Below are 17,745 nucleotides of genomic sequence, written 5' to 3' on the forward strand. Positions count from 1 at the left end.
CGGGGGCCCGATGACTGCTTCGGCCCCATGGCTTCGGGGGCCCGACGACTGCTTCGGCCCCATGGCTTCGGGGGCCCGACGACTGTTTTCAGTCCTGCTGGGCTGATTGCCTGGTTGGTTGTCCATCTAGGCTGATTTGGCCCCTATGTATCACATACATACCTGCTTCCCTAATTTCCTAATAATCCATGTTGATCGCTCACTTTATGTTTTGACCGCAAACTGGTCCGGTTCGCCCTACAGCATCATTGTCATGTCTTACGCAGATATTTCGTCTTTCTTTAATTGTTCATGCTTTTGTTCAGGTCCTGCCAGAGGAAGAACAAGTAGGGCAATTCCATCTAGCATTTCAGTCTCTGATCGTAGTCGATCATATCTTGTCAACCAGGTCCCCGCGCAAAGTCTTTGCCTTTTTTACCACAACCAGGAATTCATTTTCGCCAGCAGCTTCATTGCATTGCATTCCCTCACTCATGGGAGGGCATAGACAGAATCTTGTATATTATGGCTTCATAGCTTCTTGCCGCACTATCCTCCGACTCCCTACAACCACGTTGAATCGGATTTTGGACACGGTCCGGCATTTCCTCACGGTAGAAGATTCAGATAGTAGGTCGGTCTTCACGTCTCAAGCGTAAAAACAATTCTCAGGGGCGCAGAGTAGAATAACGCGCGGATAGCTGTTGTCTGGGGAACTATTCAAGGATTCTCTTCCTATCTACATGGTTCTTTTTGGCCCTCATTCCTGCATAGTGTAGGCAGTTAGGTTTCGGTCCAATGATCTCCTTAAGCTAGGGCATTGCCAGTATTCGCACTAGAACCAAACTTTACACGTTTCAGTTGGTTTTTATGATCCATTTCACAACGTATTCCCGGTCCTCCATTCCGCTTTGGGGCAGTATCCGCAATATTAAGCATCATGTCTCTGGCCTTGTCATCCACAAGATGGGTGGTAAGTTTCCTACTGGTCTTGCCTCACATACCCTGAATTTTCACTCTAGATCCCGGATGCCTTGCAGTTGGCTTGGGGATTAGTTTGTACATGCCATTAAAATTCCTTTTCTACCCTACTTGGCTTGGTTTTTGCCCACTTATAGGCCTACCCACGATCATGGCTTAGGGCACACAACAAGCCATTTAGTCAGGTCAGCTAGAACACGCCTAGCTGGGTTAGGTTGTTCCTGTTTTCTCCCTAGGGTTCTTCGGATATCTCTTGGCCGTAGCCATGACCACAAATATATATATATATATATATATATATAGAGAGAGAGAGAGAGAAAGAGAGAGAGAGAGAGAACGAGAGAGAGAACGAGAGAGAGAACATTCTTCGCCAAGCTAAGTGATGTATTCCCACAGGAAAGACTTTCGAGGCCTTCCCATTTAAGATATGATCTAGCAAAGTTCCTAGATCCCTGTTATTTGTCTTAATATTCTTACCAAAGTTATATGTGTGAAAATAGTCCAGGATGGGGCAGAAGGATACAATTATCTCTTCTAAGTTATATCCTTGGATGGATATGCCCATTCTGGAAGTCATGTGATGAGTAGTTGGTTAGAGGGGGGGGGGTGGAATGTATTTTGCATTCTATATTGATGTCTAGGATTGGACAATGCCATCATGATATCACAAGGTTTTCTCTGAACAGAAGTGATGTATATAACTTATGTTCCTACTTTGATATCCTAACCTAATAATAGCTTGGTTATAATGTGACAAGTTATTTCCACTCACATGTATTGTTAAGCTTGTAATGCTTTATATTAACGTTTTTATATATATATATATATATATATATATATATATATATATATACAGGGAGTGCAGAATTATTAGGCAAGTTGTATTTTTGAGGATTAATTTTATTATTGAACAACAACCATGTTCTCAATGAACCCAAAAAACTCATTAATATCAAAGCTGAATATTTTTGGAAGTAGTTTTTAGTTTGTTTTTAGTTTTAGCTATTTTAGGGGGATATCTGTGTGTGCAGGTGACTATTACTGTGCATAATTATTAGGCAACTTAACAAAAAACAAATATATACCCATTTCAATTATTTATTTTTACCAGTGAAACCAATATAACATCTCAACATTCACAAATATACATTTCTGACATTCAAAAACAAAACAAAAACAAATCAGTGACCAATATAGCCACCTTTCTTTGCAAGGACACTCAAAAGCCTGCCATCCATGGATTCTGTCAGTGTTTTGATCTGTTCACCATCAACATTGCGTGCAGCAGCAACCACAGCCTCCCAGACACTGTTCAGAGAGGTGTACTGTTTTCCCTCCTTGTAAATCTCACATTTGATGATGGACCACAGGTTCTCAATGGGGTTCAGATCAGGTGAACAAGGAGGCCATGTCATTATATTTTCTTCTTTTATACCCTTTCTTGCCAGCCACGCTGTGGAGTACTTGGACGCGTGTGATGGAGCATTGTCCTGCATGAAAATCATGTTTTTCTTGAAGGATGCAGACTTCTTCCTGTACCACTGCTTGAAGAAGGTGTCTTCCAGAAACTGGCAGTAGGACTGGGAGTTGAGCTTGACTCCAGCCTCAACCCAAAAAGGCCCCACAAGCTCATCTTTGATGATACCAGCCCAAACCAGTACTCCACCTCCACCTTGCTGGCGTCTGAGTCGGACTGGAGCTCTCTGCCCTTTACCAATCCAGCCACGGGCCCATCCATCTGGTCCATCAAGACTCACTCTCATTTCATCAGTCCATAAAACCTTAGAAAAATCAGTCTTGAGATATTTCTTGGCCCAGTCTTGACGTTTCAGCTTGTGTGTCTTGTTCAGTGGTGGTCGTCTTTCAGCCTTTCTTACCTTGGCCATGTCTCTGAGTATTGCACACCTTGTGCTTTTGGGCACTCCAGTGATGTTGCAGCTCTGAAATATGGCCAAACTGGTGGCAAGTGGCATCTTGGCAGCTGCACGCTTGACTTTTCTCAGTTCATGGGCAGTTATTTTGCGCCTTGGTTTTTCCACACGCTTCTTGCGACCCTGTTGACTATTTTGAATGAAACGCTTGATTGTTTGATGATCACGCTTCAGAAGCTTTGCAATTTTAAGAGTGTTGCATCCCTCTGCAAGATATCTCACTATTTTTGACTTTTCTGAGCCTGTCAAGTCCTTATTTTGACCCATTTTACCAAAGGAAAGGAAGTTGCCTAATAATTATGCACACCTGATATAGGGTGTTGATGTCATTAGACCACACCCCTTCTCATTACAGAGATGCACATCACCTAATATGCTTAATTGGTAGTAGGCTTTCGAGCCTATACAGCTTGGAGTAAGACAACATGCATAAAGAGGATGATGTGGTAAAAATACTCATTTGCCTAATAATTCTGCACTCCCTGTATATATATATATATATATATATATATATTCATTTGCATGAATCCTTGTGTTTACTTATATATGTTTATAACCATGTACCCAATAAATCTGCATATTTTTTATAAACCTGAGTATTGTTGTAAAATGCAGAACTACATGTTTATCATTAGCGTCATCTCACGTCAAAAGAACTTATTTATCTGAGGAAATAGTCGGCCTCAGATGTGAATTGTATTAATTTGGTTGTCTAGAATTCACCAGGTCATGATTTTAAGAATTTATGACGCATTTAATAAATTTAATTTTTTTATGGTTAATTATTTTTATGACCATAATTAATCATTCTTAATTGAATTATTACCCCCGACACCATGTTCACAGCAGGGTGGCACCCAGACCAGCTCATGGCCATCACTAGTGCGTGGATGGGGGGATACAGAGGACACAGACGATACACCTCCCACAGAGGACAGGTTTTTGTTGCATCTGGGCAGCCTGGCACACATGAGCGATTACATGCTGCCAGGGCCGGTGCAAGGATTTTTGCCGCCCTAGGCAAGATAAAAATTGCCGCCCCCCCCTTATCAGATGATCTGCCCATATCATGACATCACATATGTTCCACCCCTTCTCAGCATTTAAATTAAAAGAACTGCTAGGTTTCCCTTAGGGTTAATCAAGCTTCTTGTAGATGTCTCCCTGACAGCCGCTAGAGGTGCTTCCGCGATTCTCACTGTGAAAATTACAGTGGGAAGATGCGGAACATAGTTTTGAATGCGTGCGCATGCACAGCTGAGAGGAGGATCGGGGAGAAGAGTTCCCAGTGCCGGCGCTGGAGAAAGGTAAGTGGCTGAAGGGGTTTTAACCCCTTCAGCCCAGTGGGAGGGGGACACGAGGGTGCCCCACTACTAACAACTATACAGTGCCAGGAAAATGAGTTTGTTTTCCTGGCACTATAGTGCTTATTTAACATCAGTACTGCACAGTGTCTTTCCTCTGCAGGAACAGGCTATAGACACCAGTACCACTACATTAAACTGTACTGGTTCTGGGACTATAGTTTCCTTTAAGGCTCCATTCACACGTCCGAAATTTCGTTCTGCATTTTGCGGAATTGCAGACCCATTCATTCCTATGGGACAGCACTTCCAGGTCCGCACTTCCGTTCCGCAAAAAAATAGAACATGTCCTATTCTTGTCTGCAATTGCGGACAAGAACAGGCATATTCTATTAGTGCCGGCAATGCGCAGTCCGCAAAATGCAGAACGCACATTGCTGCTTTCCGTGTTTTGTGGCTCCGCGGCTCTGTGTATCCGCAAAACACGTTGCGGAGGTGTGAATGGAGCCTTAATGTGAGGTAAATTGGTTTCCAATGTAGTATTAATAACTAAACAATTAAATAATAAACATATTGCATTGTCTACTTACCACCAGGACAATAAGATGATCTGGTCTCTGGCTGCAGTCTGGCTCTTGGTCTGGCTCTGGGGACTCCCCTGTCACTCTCTCCCCCCCCTCCCTTGTCACACTCTTCTCCCCCCCCTCCCTTGTCACACTCTTCTCCCCCCCCCTCCCTTGTCACACTCTTCCCCCCCTCTTGTCACTCTCTTCTCCCCCCTCTCTTGCCACTCTCTTCTCCCCCCTTGTCACTCTCTTCTCCCTCAATCCCTCCCTTGTCACACTCTTCTCCCCCCCCTCCCTCCCTTGTCACTCTCTTCTCCCCCCCCTCCCTCCCTTGTCACTCTCTTCTCCCCCCCTCTCTTGTCACTCTCTTCTCCCCCCTTGTCACTCTCTTCTCCCTCAATCCCTCCCTTGTCACACTCTTCTCCCCCCTTCTCCCCGCTCCCCCCTTGTCACTCTCATTTCCTCCCCCCTCCCTTGTCACTCTCAAAAGCTCCTGTACCGCGGACCAAACAGAGCTCGGCCACGCTACATTAGAGGCGCTTCCCTCCTGTCAGTCCCTCTCTTCAGGCTGCGCCCAGACGGTGCACAATCATAGGAGGCACCAGCCCAGGCAGTGCAGCAGCTGCCTAGTGCGGGGGAGGGCCTGCCGACGTACTTTATAATAAAAATATAAAAAAATTGCGGCAACGCTTTTTTTTTAAACCATACAGGACTGGCGCTTCCTGCTAAATTGCGCCCTAGGTGACTGCCAGGGTTGCCTTACAGGTGGCGCCCGCCCTGCTTGCTGCAGTGTCTCCGCAACGACCGTCGAGTTGCCCACCTTCTAACTTGTGCTGATTACTGGGTGGCCACGCTGCTGCATCCCCGTTACAAGGACAACCTACCGTCCTTAATTCCGTCATTAGAGCGTGATCGTAAGATGCGCAAGTACAAGCGCACGCTGGTAGACATGCTGCTGGTGGCATTCCCATCTGACAGCGGGGGCACAGTGGAAGCACAAGGCGAAGGCAGAGGACTAGAAAGAGGTCGCCAACGCAGCTGGGGCACCACCAGCACCTCAGAAGGCAGGGTTAGCATGGCCGAAATGTGGAAAAGCTTTGTCAGCACGCCACAACAACCAGCACCGCCAGCTGATATGGAACGTCTTAGCAGGAGGCAGCATTTCACCAACATGGTGGAGCAGTATGTGTGCACACGCCTACACGTACTAAATGACGGGTCTGCCCCCTTCAACTTCTGGGTCTCTAAATTGGGCACATGGCCTGAGCTTGCCCTTTTACACCTTGGAGGTGCTGGCCTGCCCTGCAGCCAGTGTATTATCTGAATGTGTGTTTAGCACGACTGGAGGGGGTTATCACAGACAAGTGCAGCCGCCTGTCCACAGCCAACGTGGACAAGCTCACGTTCATTAAAATGAACCAGGCTTGGATCCCACAAGACTTGTCTGTACCTTGTGCAGAATAGACATTTATACCACCATCAAACATACATTGTTGTACTCAAGTCAAGTGCAATGATTCTTTGTTTTATTTATTTTTATTTGTCCCAATATTTTGGGGGCTCCCTACCCCAATAAAAAAAAACAAAAAAAACATTGTTGGCTTCCTCCTCCTTCTCCTCCATTGCTGCCTCCACCTACAACACCACATTCACCGCCTCCTCAACATCTGACTCCATATCCACCTCCTTCTCTGAGTTGCAGGTTAATAATTTGTAATTTTTAGTTATTTTAAGTTATTAACCTATCCATATTTGTTTGGCAATTTTAGTGCCCTAAATTGAAAAAATTCTTATTTTCAATTGTCGGGTGACATTTTACAATTTTCGGCGTATACAAACCCTGCTGTGCCTGGGTGACAGGGGCCTAAATCTCTCAAAATCCTCTGTTCTATTGCTGGGTGACATGAACCCCCTTTTGCCCTGAATGAACCCCTGCTGTGCCTGGGTGACATGGGTCTCGTTCTCTCAAAATCCTCTGTTCTATTGCTGGGTGACATGAACCTCTGCTCTGCATTGCTGACAGGGAACAAAATTTAGTGAAAACATCTGTTACTAATCGGAAAATGTGCGACTACAAGCGCATGCTGCTGATGGTATTCCCACTTGACAGCGGGGGCACAGTGGAAGCACAAGGCGAAGGCAGAGGAGGCGGAAGAGGTCACTAACGCAGCTGGGGCACCACCAGCTCCTGAGAAGGCAGGGTTAGCATGGCCAAAATGTGGAAAAGCTTTGTCAGCCTTGGAGGTGCTGACCTGCCCTGCAGCCAGAGTATAGTGTGAACGTGTGTTTAGCACGGCAGAGAGCATTATCACAGGCTGCATCCAATGTGGACAAACTTATGTTTATTAAAATGAACCAGGCATGGATCCCACAGGACTTGTCCGTACCTTGTGCAGAATAGACATTTATACCAGCCTCAACCATCCATCCTTGTACTCAAGTGCACTTATTCTTTGTTTTATTTTGTTATGTTTGTTATGTCCCAATATTTTGGGGGGTACTCCAATTTAAAAATAAAAAATAACACAAATCGGTGTTGGCTACCTATTCCTCCTTCACCGCCGCTTCCACCTACACCACCACGTCAACCTATACTGCCACATCCACCCATCCACCGCCTCTTCAACCTCCTACTCCTAGATCCAGATTGTTATTTTTAATTTTTCTGTATTTTCTGTTATTTTAAGTAATTTCCCTATCCACATTTGTTTGCAGAACAGTTGCCATGCTCTTAAGCACATTTTGATGCCTTTTGCAGCCCTCTAGCCCTTTCTAGGACTATTTTAGAGCCATTTTAGTGCCCAAAAGTTCGGGTCCCCATTGACTTCAATGGGATTCGGGGCCAAGTTCGGCTGAACTCATCGAACCCGAATTTCCAGGTGTCCGCTCAACTCTATTACTGACCAAATGCTGACGTGTGAAGGTGGATTCTCAACAGACAGGATCTGTTTTTGTGGGGGGTTATTGTTCTGATGGATCAAAGGAAAGGCAAAATAATCAGTGACGTCAACACAAACTTACTGCTGAAACCCTCTCCACTCTGTCAGGGGGGCTTTGTATAACTGTTCAATAGAACAGGTTCTGCATCTTATTGGAATCAGCTGACCACGGTGTAAAAGGAGTGCGCTCTTTCATGCTATAGTAGGATCTTGAGTTCACACTTGAGTTATTTGGTCAGTTTTGGTCCTGCAATTGATTTGGTCCTGCAATATTAATGGCGTTCTTAATTTGTATGAAGAGACGTTCTACTCAGCTCGGTGTGAGTATTGAAATATACATGGTATAATCTTAGTTTTTATGCAGCATATATTTGCAGACTCTTTGGTGGTTTGGACCACAAGTATAAGTAGTCTGATATGTAATATTTTCAAGCTTCACTGTCTATGTATGGGCTCCAAATGCACAATAGGTCTTATTCATTAGTTGGTACATTGTACTCTGTACAGCTATACAATCTGTCAAGTGGCTGTACTTGTATCATCAGTCTGCTTACATTTGTATTGTGCTCCTCTTTGCTTGTGATGTTCAGCTTTCTGCTGTAGCATGTGTGTAGTGCTTGCTTGAAATCCAGTTTGTGTGTGGTAGGTGCACCAGGCACAGAGGGTTGAGGGTGCACCTGGTCAGTTCATTTAGATGGTGAAGCAGGTTGCTGTCCACTCCCTGCTTCACAGTTCAGCTGAGCCATGGCACCACCCAGCAGGCAACACATTGCGATGGTGGGCTGTGTGGGAGAAGCGTGCAGGCCCAGGACTCAGCCTCCTGCCTGCAAGGCCCAGCAGCACAATGTGTGTGTGACCACATCACGCTGCTGCTGGGGGATGCCGGATGTGATCAAATCATCAAGAAAACAGGTTAGTATTTGTGTGTTTTTTTTACTTTATTAACCCCTTAACACATAATGCCATACATGTACAGCATTATGTGCAGGGTATTTTATGGAGCGGATGGGTGCCGGTTGTATAATATAGCAGGCACGTGGCCGCAATGACACCAGAATCATACAGCTTTATCTCAGTATAATTCTGTCCTCAGTTGTGACAGTATGACCACAAGGGTGGCCCTCACTGGCAGATGGTAAAAGAGACCAGGAGGATGACTCCAGCTTACAACATGGCCGGAGTACCCCTCAGCTTCAGGTCTCAGCAGAAGCTAAATAGCCAGTAGCCACACCCACGCAGACACACACTGGAAAGGGAATTAACGCTTCCAACGCCAGACAGGGTAGTGAAGCCACTTAAAGGGGAAGTGCACACACACATAAACCCTGTGCACACAAAACAGAGAAAGTGCACACATACCTAGACAGGTTGCCAGGTGCAACCACATGCACTTCACAGCAAGCTGCCTAGCCAAAGCACAGGCTGCTATACTGCCAATACTATCATGTTGCCAGTGGCAACCACACGTGAGGCAAGATACTAACAGCCCTCACCTGAGGTTGACAACAAACCTAACCACTGGCAACTGCATGCGGCTCAAAGAGTAACGACCAAGACAATGGTTGTGACAGATTCTCTTACAGAAAGGTTATCCAGAGGCACACAGCATTATCAATCATGATAATGCGTGCATTTTCAAAGTCCAGAACGCACAATCCCTGTCTCACACGGAGTGTGATTCCTGCAAAGGACATGCTTGGGTGAAAGAACTCTAAGGAGACTAAAAGTTATTAAGAAAAAAGCAAAAAAATAAATAAAAAATATTAAAAGTTTAAATCACCCCCTTTCCCAACTTTACATATAAAAATGTATAAACAATGGAAAACAAAAGTATCAGATATCGCCGAATCCCCCAAAAATCTGAATTATTAAAATATTTTTAAAATATGAACGCTGTTACGGAAAAAAACTATAAAAACATGCTATTCCACATATTTTTAGCCATCCTGTCCCCTCAAAAAAGTTGGATAACAGTGACCAAATAGTTTTACATACCACAAAAATGGTACAAATAAAAACAACGGTTTGTCCCGCAAAAAAACAAGCCCTCGTGTAGCTCTGTAGCCGAAATATGAAAAAGTTATGGCTTTCATAAAATGGCGATGCAGAGAAAATTTGATTTTTCTTTTCATAGGTTTTTATTTTTTTTAAGTAATAAAACAAAATAAAAACTATTTTGCATCACCATAATGGCATTGAGCAACAGAATATCATTTCTAGCTCACATTAAACGCTGTCCAAAAACTTGTTTATCTTTTTCAATTTTACCCTACAAAGATTTTTTTTCCAATACAGTTTTTTTTCCAGTATTGTTTTCCAATACAAGACATGGTACTGTTAAAAATGCATCTTGTTCTGCAAAAAAATAAGCCCTCATATGGCCTCGTATGGGGAAGAAAAATCTAAAATACAAAAATAAAAACAATTTGGAGGATCATCAGTCTAAAGGTGGGGATACGGTGCTCGTGTCGTATTGACACCCAATCAAAAGTTAAATAAGATCAACATAAAAAAACGATAGGCACTCACCATCTGAGATCACCCAGAGATATCTATGTAAAAGGTTAGTATTTATTAGCACCTTATAAAAGCAAAACCATAAAATATGGAATAAAAATAAAAATACATAAAAAAAATTATAAAAAAGTTTATATATAGAATCAAAAAACCTTGACTGGTTACCATACAGTGTGGTGTGTAAAGTGTGGATAGCAGGCACAGGTTACTGGAACCAATGAGGTGGCTGGCATCCACACCGTTCACATCAAGACCTGCATATATCCAACAACGTATTCAGTATATATCCGTCAATTCCTTAGTTACTAAAACCACACCATTGGGTATATGTATCCTCATATGAGAGGCTATTAACATGCAATGTAGTGTTTATACCCTCCTTAAACCATCATATATAATATGCATTGGGTATAATCTTTCATAACTGCAATGAACACAAAGTGTGCCAGTATATTTCCTAAGGTTAGTTGGCCTCCCCAAAGTACTTGCAAGGGGGAATCCGCTCAATGATTAAAAGTTAGTCAAGGGTTTTTGAGACTCTTATGTCACAACCAGACAGCTGAGAAGCTCTGACAGAAGCCTGTCAGAACCTCCTCTTTGAGTTTCTTTGTTGTGATGTTCAGTTCTTCATCTCATTAGCCTCTCTCAGCTGTCATGTAGTTGGACTGATTGCTTCCCTTTAAATTCCTCCCCATAATGCATTACTAGGCTTATACTACTTTCTGGAGTGTGTGTGCATGCTGATCTTGTTTGATCTTGTTTTCCAGTCTGCTACAAAGTTAAGTGCTGAACATTTATCTGTTATTTTCTGTTTGCTGGATCCCAGGTGACCCTGACTCCCTCCGTGTCTGGTGTAGGGAGCCGGTGGTCGTGTCCCCTCACTATTGTAGGGTGTTCAGGGGTTATATAGTTGAGGTACGTGGATATGCAACCATCCACCTCTGGGATCTTTGCATAGGCTGAGCAGCCAGGGAAAGTCTCAGGTCTTGTGCAGGGGTCTCCCTTTTGGTTCCTTAGCTTTGGATCCAGTGACTCATATATGCATGTTGCTTTGTCTTGTTTCCTGTACACCGTCCGTGACATTATAAGCCGCCAAAACCGTCTCAAGCATGGATCCAGTTTCACTTTTGGCTGAACGCTTCCAGGGTCTTTCATTGGAGGTAGCTGATCTCCGTAAGACTTTTTCTCAGCTTCAAGTGACCGGTTCAGCTTGCGTTCATGGAGTTTGTTCTGAGCCTAAGATCTCGCTTCCGGATACGTTCTCCGGGGGTAGTGAGAATTTTGTGCGTTTTAAAGAGGCTTGCAAACTCCATTTTCGCCCTCTTCCCCATTCCTCTGGTGATGAGGAACGGAGGGTGGGGATCATTATATCGCTGCTCAGGGGTAACGCTCAGTCTTGGGCCTTTTCGCTGCCGGAGGGGGCACGGCCTCTCCGTTCAGTGGATGAATTCTTTTTAGCCCTGGGTCAGATATATGATGATCCGGATCGTATTGCTCTGAGTGTAGACTACGTCTATTATGCCAGGGTAAACAATCCGCAGAAATATACTGCTCAGAATTTCGGAGATGGGCAGCTGATACTGGTTGGAATGATGCTGCACTCCGAAGTCAATTTTGCCATGGTCTTTCAGAGGGATTGAAAGATGCATTTGCCTTTCATGAGAGGCCTATTTCTTTGGACTCTGCTATGTCTCAGGACGTTCGTATTGACAGGCGTCTTAGAGAGAGAGGAGAGATGTCCCCTTCCTGTCATACTCAGTCCCAGGACAGTGCAGCGGTCTCATTCTGTGCGCAGGGGTCTCGGTCGCTGTCAGCCCCTGCTGAGCAGGAGCCCATGCAGCTGGGGTTGATTGCTTCTGACAATAGAAGATTCAGTTCGCACGGGAGGGTTTGTTTTTGTTGTGGAGGTATAAATCATTTGGCAAACGTTTGTCCCTCTAGGAGATTCAGGCAGTTTTCTGGGAGTAATAAAGAAACAAACAGGAAAAAATCTTTTAAAAATGTTCCGTCTGTTACTATTGGCAGGGTTGAGGCGGAAATTGAAGGTTTTCCGTTTGCTTGTAGTTCCCGTTTTGTCCTGCCGGCTAGGGTGGCGCTAGAGAGCAAGAACATTTTTTGTGAGATTTTTGTGGATAGTGGAGCAGCTGTCAATCTCATTGATAATCAATTTGCAATAACTCATGGTTTCCAGGTGCGCACTTTGGGAAAGGATATTCCTGTTTTTGCTATTGATTCCGCTCCACTTTCTCAGAAATCATTAAAGGGCATAGTTCACAATATCCGTCTAATTGTGAGTGATGCTCATGTTGAGGATGTGTCATGTTTCGTCCTTAGCTGTTTGCCTACTCCCCTAGTGTTGGGGCTACCCTGGCTCACTAAATATAACCCCACCATTGATTGGCAAGCGAGGCAAATAAATGGTTGGAGTGACTTTTGCAGAGAGAATTGCCTCACGACATCTGTTTCTGAGGTTGCTACTAAGAATGTACCATCTTTTCTCTCTGAATTTTTGGATGTCTTCTCTGAGAGTGGAGTTCAGGATTTGCCCCCGCACAGGGAGTACGATTGCCCTATTAATCTCATCCCAGGCGCCAAACTGCCTAAATCTCGTTTATACAATCTTTCCCAACCTGAGAGGATCGCTATGCGTGCTTATATCTCTGAGAGTCTGAGAAAAGGACACATATGACCCTCGAAGTCACCTGTTGGTCTTTGTTAAGAAAAAAGATGGTTCTTTAAGACCTTGTCTGGATTTCAGGGAGCTGAACAGTATCACTATTTGTGACCCTTATCCGCTTCCTCTGATCCCAGACCTGTTTAACCAGGTTGTTGGGGCTAAAGTATTTTCTAAATTAGATCTAAGAGGGGAATACAACCTGGTCAGGGTCAGAGAAGGAGACGAATGGAAGACGGCTTTCAATACCCCTGAGGGCCATTTTGAGAATTTGGTTATGCCTTTTGGTTTGATGAATGCCCCAGCCGTTTTTCAGCATTTCGTGAACAGCATTTTTTATCATTTGATGGGAAAATTTGTATTAGTGTATTTGGATGACATTTTGATTTTTTATCCTGATTTCAAAACTCATAAGGAACATTTATGTCAGGTCTTGCTCATCCTGCGGGAGAATAAATTATATGCAAAACTGGAAAAATGTGTGTTTGCGGTTCCAGAAATTCAATTTCTGGGGTTACTTCTCTCCGCTTCTGGTTTTCGCATGGACCCCGAGAAGGTCCGCGCTGTGCTTGAGTGGGAGCTTCCTGAGAATCAGAAGGCGCTGATGCGTTTTTTGGGCTTTGCCAATTATTACAGGAAGTTTATTTTGAATTATTCCTCTATTGTTAAACCTCTCACTGATATGACCAGAAAGGTGGTAGATTTTTCTTCTTGGTCAGTAGAGGCGTGTAAGGCTTTTTCGAATATCAAGGAGAGTTTTGCTTCCGCTCCCATCTTGGTGCAACCTGATATTTCTTTACCCTTCATAGTTGAGGTTGATGCTTCTGAGGTGGGTGTGGGGGCGGTCTTGTCTCAGGGTTCCTCTCCTGCCAAATGGCGACGGTGTGCCTTTTTCTTGAAAAAACTCTCCTCCGCAGAGAGAAATTACGATGTGGGAGATAGGGAATTGTTGGCCATCAAGTTGGCTTTTGAGGAATGGCGCCATTGGCTAGAGGGAGCCAGACACCCTATTACCGTATTTACTGACCATAAAAATCTGGCCTACTTGGAGTCAGCCAAGCGTCTGAACCCGAGACAGGCCAGATGGTCTTTGTTCTTTTCTAGGTTTAATTTTGTTGTCACATTCCGCCCTGGAGTTAAGAATGTGAAGGCAGATGCCCTGTCACGTTGTTTTCCGGGAGGCGGGAATTTTGAAGACCCGGGTCCCATTTTGGCTGAAGGTGTGGTGGTCTCTGCTCTTTTTTCTGAATTGGAGGCAGAGGTGCAGGCAGCCCAGTCAGAGGCTCCTGATCTTTGTCCTCCTGGGAGGTTGTTTGTGCCTCTCGCTTTAAGACACAAGATTTTTAAGGAACACCACGATACGGTCCTTGCTGGGCACCCGGGGGCAAGAGCCACACTGGATCTCATCGCTCGGAGATTCTGGTGGCCTGCGCTTCGTAAGTCGGTTGAGGGTTTTGTGGCAGCCTGCGAGACTTGCGCTCGTGCCAAAGTCCCTCATTCACGGCCCTCAGGTCCTCTCCTTCCCTTACCCATTCCTTCCCGTCCTTGGACACATCTGTCCATGGACTTTATAACGGACCTGCCTCGTTCCTCGGGGAAGACTGTGATTCTGGTGGTGGTGGACCGTTTTAGCAAAATGGTGCATTTCATCCCTTTTCCTGGTTTGCCCAATGCTAAGACGCTGGCGCAGGCATTTATTGATCACATTGTCAAATTGCACGGTATTCCTTCAGACATAGTCTCTGATAGGGGCACGCAGTTTGTTTCCAGATTCTGGAAGGCTTTCTGTTCTCGCTTGGGGGTTCGGTTGTCATTCTCTTCTGCTTTCCACCCGCAGTCGAATGGCCAGACAGAGTGCGTTAATCAGAATCTGGAGACATATCTGCGCTGTTTTGTGGCGGAGAATCAAGAGGATTGGTGTTCTTTTTTGTCCCTTGCTGAGTTTGCTTTAAATAACCGTCGTCAGGAGTCCTCTGATAAGTCACCATTTTTTGGTGCATATGGGTTTCATCCGCAGTTTGGGACTTTCTCGGGAGAGTGGTCTTCTGGTTTACCTGATGAGGACAGATTCTCCTCGTCTTTGTTATCTATTTGGCAAAAGATTCAGGATAATCTAAAGAGCATGAGTGAGAGATATAAGCGTGTGGCAGATAAGAGACGTGTGCTTGGTCCGGACCTGAATGTTGGTGATCTGGTGTGGTTGTCTACCAAGAATATCAAATTGAAGGTTCCCTCCTGGAAGTTGGGTCCTAGGTTTATTGGGCCTTACAAAATCCTGTCTGTCATCAATCCTGTTGCCTACCGTCTTGATGTTCCTCAGACTTGGAATATCCATAATGTTTTTCATAAGTCCTTATTGAAACCTTATGTTCAACCCATTGTACCCTCGCCTTTGCCTCCTCCTCCGATTATGGTTGATGGGAATCTTGAATTTCAGGTCTCTAGGATTGTGGATTCTCGTCTTGTCCGCGGTTCTCTTCAGTACCTTGTTCATTGGGAGGGTTATGGTCCTGAGGAGAGGATGTGGGTCCCAGTGACGGACATTAAGGCTTCTCGTCTCATCAGGGCTTTCCATAGGTCCCATCCTGAGAAGGTGGGCTCTGAGTGTCCGGAGTCCACTCGTAGAGGGAGGGGTACTGTCACAACCAGACAGCTGAGAAGCTCTGACAGAAGCCTTTCAGAACCTCCTCCTTGAGTTTCTTTGTTGTGATGTTCAGTTCCTCATCTCGTTAGCCTCTCAGCTGTCATGTAGTTGGACTGATTTGCTTTCCTTTAAATTCCTCCCCATAATGCATTACTAGGCTTATACTACTTCCTGGAGTGTGTGTGCATGCTGATATTGTTTTCCAGTCTGCTACAAAGTTAAGTGCTGAACATTTATCTGTTATTTTCTGTTTGCTGGATCCCAGGTGACCCTGACTCCCTCCGTGTCTGGTGTAGGGAGCCGGTGGTCGTGTCCCCTCACTATTGTAGGGTGTTCAGGGGTTATATAGTCGAGGTACGTGGATATGCAACCATCCACCTCTGGGATCTTTGCATAGGCTGAGCAGCCAGGGAAAGTCTCAGGTCTTGTGCAGGGGTCTCCCTTTTGGTTCCTTAGCTTTGGATCCAGTGACTCATATATGCATGTTGCTTTGTCTTGTTTCCTGTACACCGTCCGTGACATCTTAAGTCTTTTGAGCTGAATACAGTGTGTCAATCCTTATAATAAAATGTAATATATGTAAAAGGTAGCCGTTTGCCTCATGTGACTCGTATGTTAAGAGCTTGTTGTCTCACGTGAGCCGGCGTTCCTCTCTTGGTCTCACAGCTTGGACATGGAGCAATAGGGAGTAGAATTAAAGATACCCAACTTTATCCATGGATATTTGCAAAAGTGGGTCTTCCAATATGCAGTCAGCGTATACACCAGACGTGTTTCGGAGTATTAACTTACTCCTTCATCAGTGGTTACCTGCTTAATCGTATCATGCCCACTTTTATAGCCAGCTCATATGTCATCTTAGATGTAATTAGTTCCAAAATCCGTACTGGATCTATGGCTATCTCTTATATTACATTTATACTACCTCAGTTTCTCTTGTTTGTAATAATATTTGACATATAAGTCATACAATTCACCATATTCTGCAATCTCTCACCAAATAACGTAGTTGTGGTTTCACTGCGTTTTTAGCGCGTTTTTTTCAGCAATGGTGCGTTTTTTGTTCTACAATTATTACTGATTATCTGGAAAGAGGTTGTAGATACATATCTTATATCTCATAATAATAGAATCTTAGAACTTTTGCCAAAAAAATTAGTCAGACATTAAGTAACTGGAACAAGCATATTGTAGTGGCTACAACCTACCTGTACTTACTCCTTATAATCATTTTGTCTCATTATTTGTATTTAAATACATAATTTATGTAACCATGAAGAACAAATTGACTCGAAGGATGGGGAGGGGGCTCCCACCAAGGGGAGATTGGAGAGTTTTAAACAACAGACTGCTCTCTCCCGTCATTGGGAGGCGCCCCCACAGATTCCTACAAAAAGCCAAACAGTTCTAATTCAGCATTCTTGCTTCAGGTCTTGCGGTAGAAGTGTGTTAAATTTAAAAAGTCTCCTTGATTCTAGTCTAGACATTCTTTTAATGTGATCTCCACATCTCCAGTGTCTTTCCACCTGTTCGAGAGCTGCAAAAATAAGGCCCTTAGGGTCCTGATCATGACATGAGGTACTGTCATGGGGACCAGGTTTGACCCCAGTTATGCCAATTTATTCATGGCACAATGGGGTCAGAAATTATCACTCCCAAACTGGAGTCAGACCTGGTCCTCTGGCATCGCTATATCGATGACATCATCTTTATTTGACATAAGATCATAGAAGACCTTTGGGGGACATTTAACTCCTTAAGGACACAGCCTTATTTCACCTTAAGGACCAGGCCATTTTTTGCAAATCTCACCAGTGTCACTTTAAGTGGTGATAACTTTGACATATCCAGGCCATTCTGAGATAGTTTTTTCGTCACATATTGTACTTCATGACACTGGTAAAATGGAGTAAAAAAAATAAAAATCATTTTCATTTATAAAAAAATGCCAAATTTGCAAATTTCCAAGTTTCAATTTCTCCACTTCTAGAATACATAGTAATTCCTACAAAAATATTATTACTTTACATTCCCCATTTGTCTACTTCATGTTAGGATCATTTTGGGAATGACATTTTATTTTGTGGGGTCGTTACAAGGCTTAGAAGTTTAGAAGTTAATTTTGAAATTTCTCAGAAATTTTCAAAAACCAACTTTTTAATGACCAGTTCAGGTCTGAAGTCACTTTGTGAGGCTTACATAATAGAAAC

The sequence above is a fragment of the Bufo gargarizans genome, chromosome 7 (genome assembly GCF_014858855.1).
Source record: "Bufo gargarizans isolate SCDJY-AF-19 chromosome 7, ASM1485885v1, whole genome shotgun sequence".
NCBI lineage: Eukaryota > Metazoa > Chordata > Amphibia > Anura > Bufonidae > Bufo > Bufo gargarizans.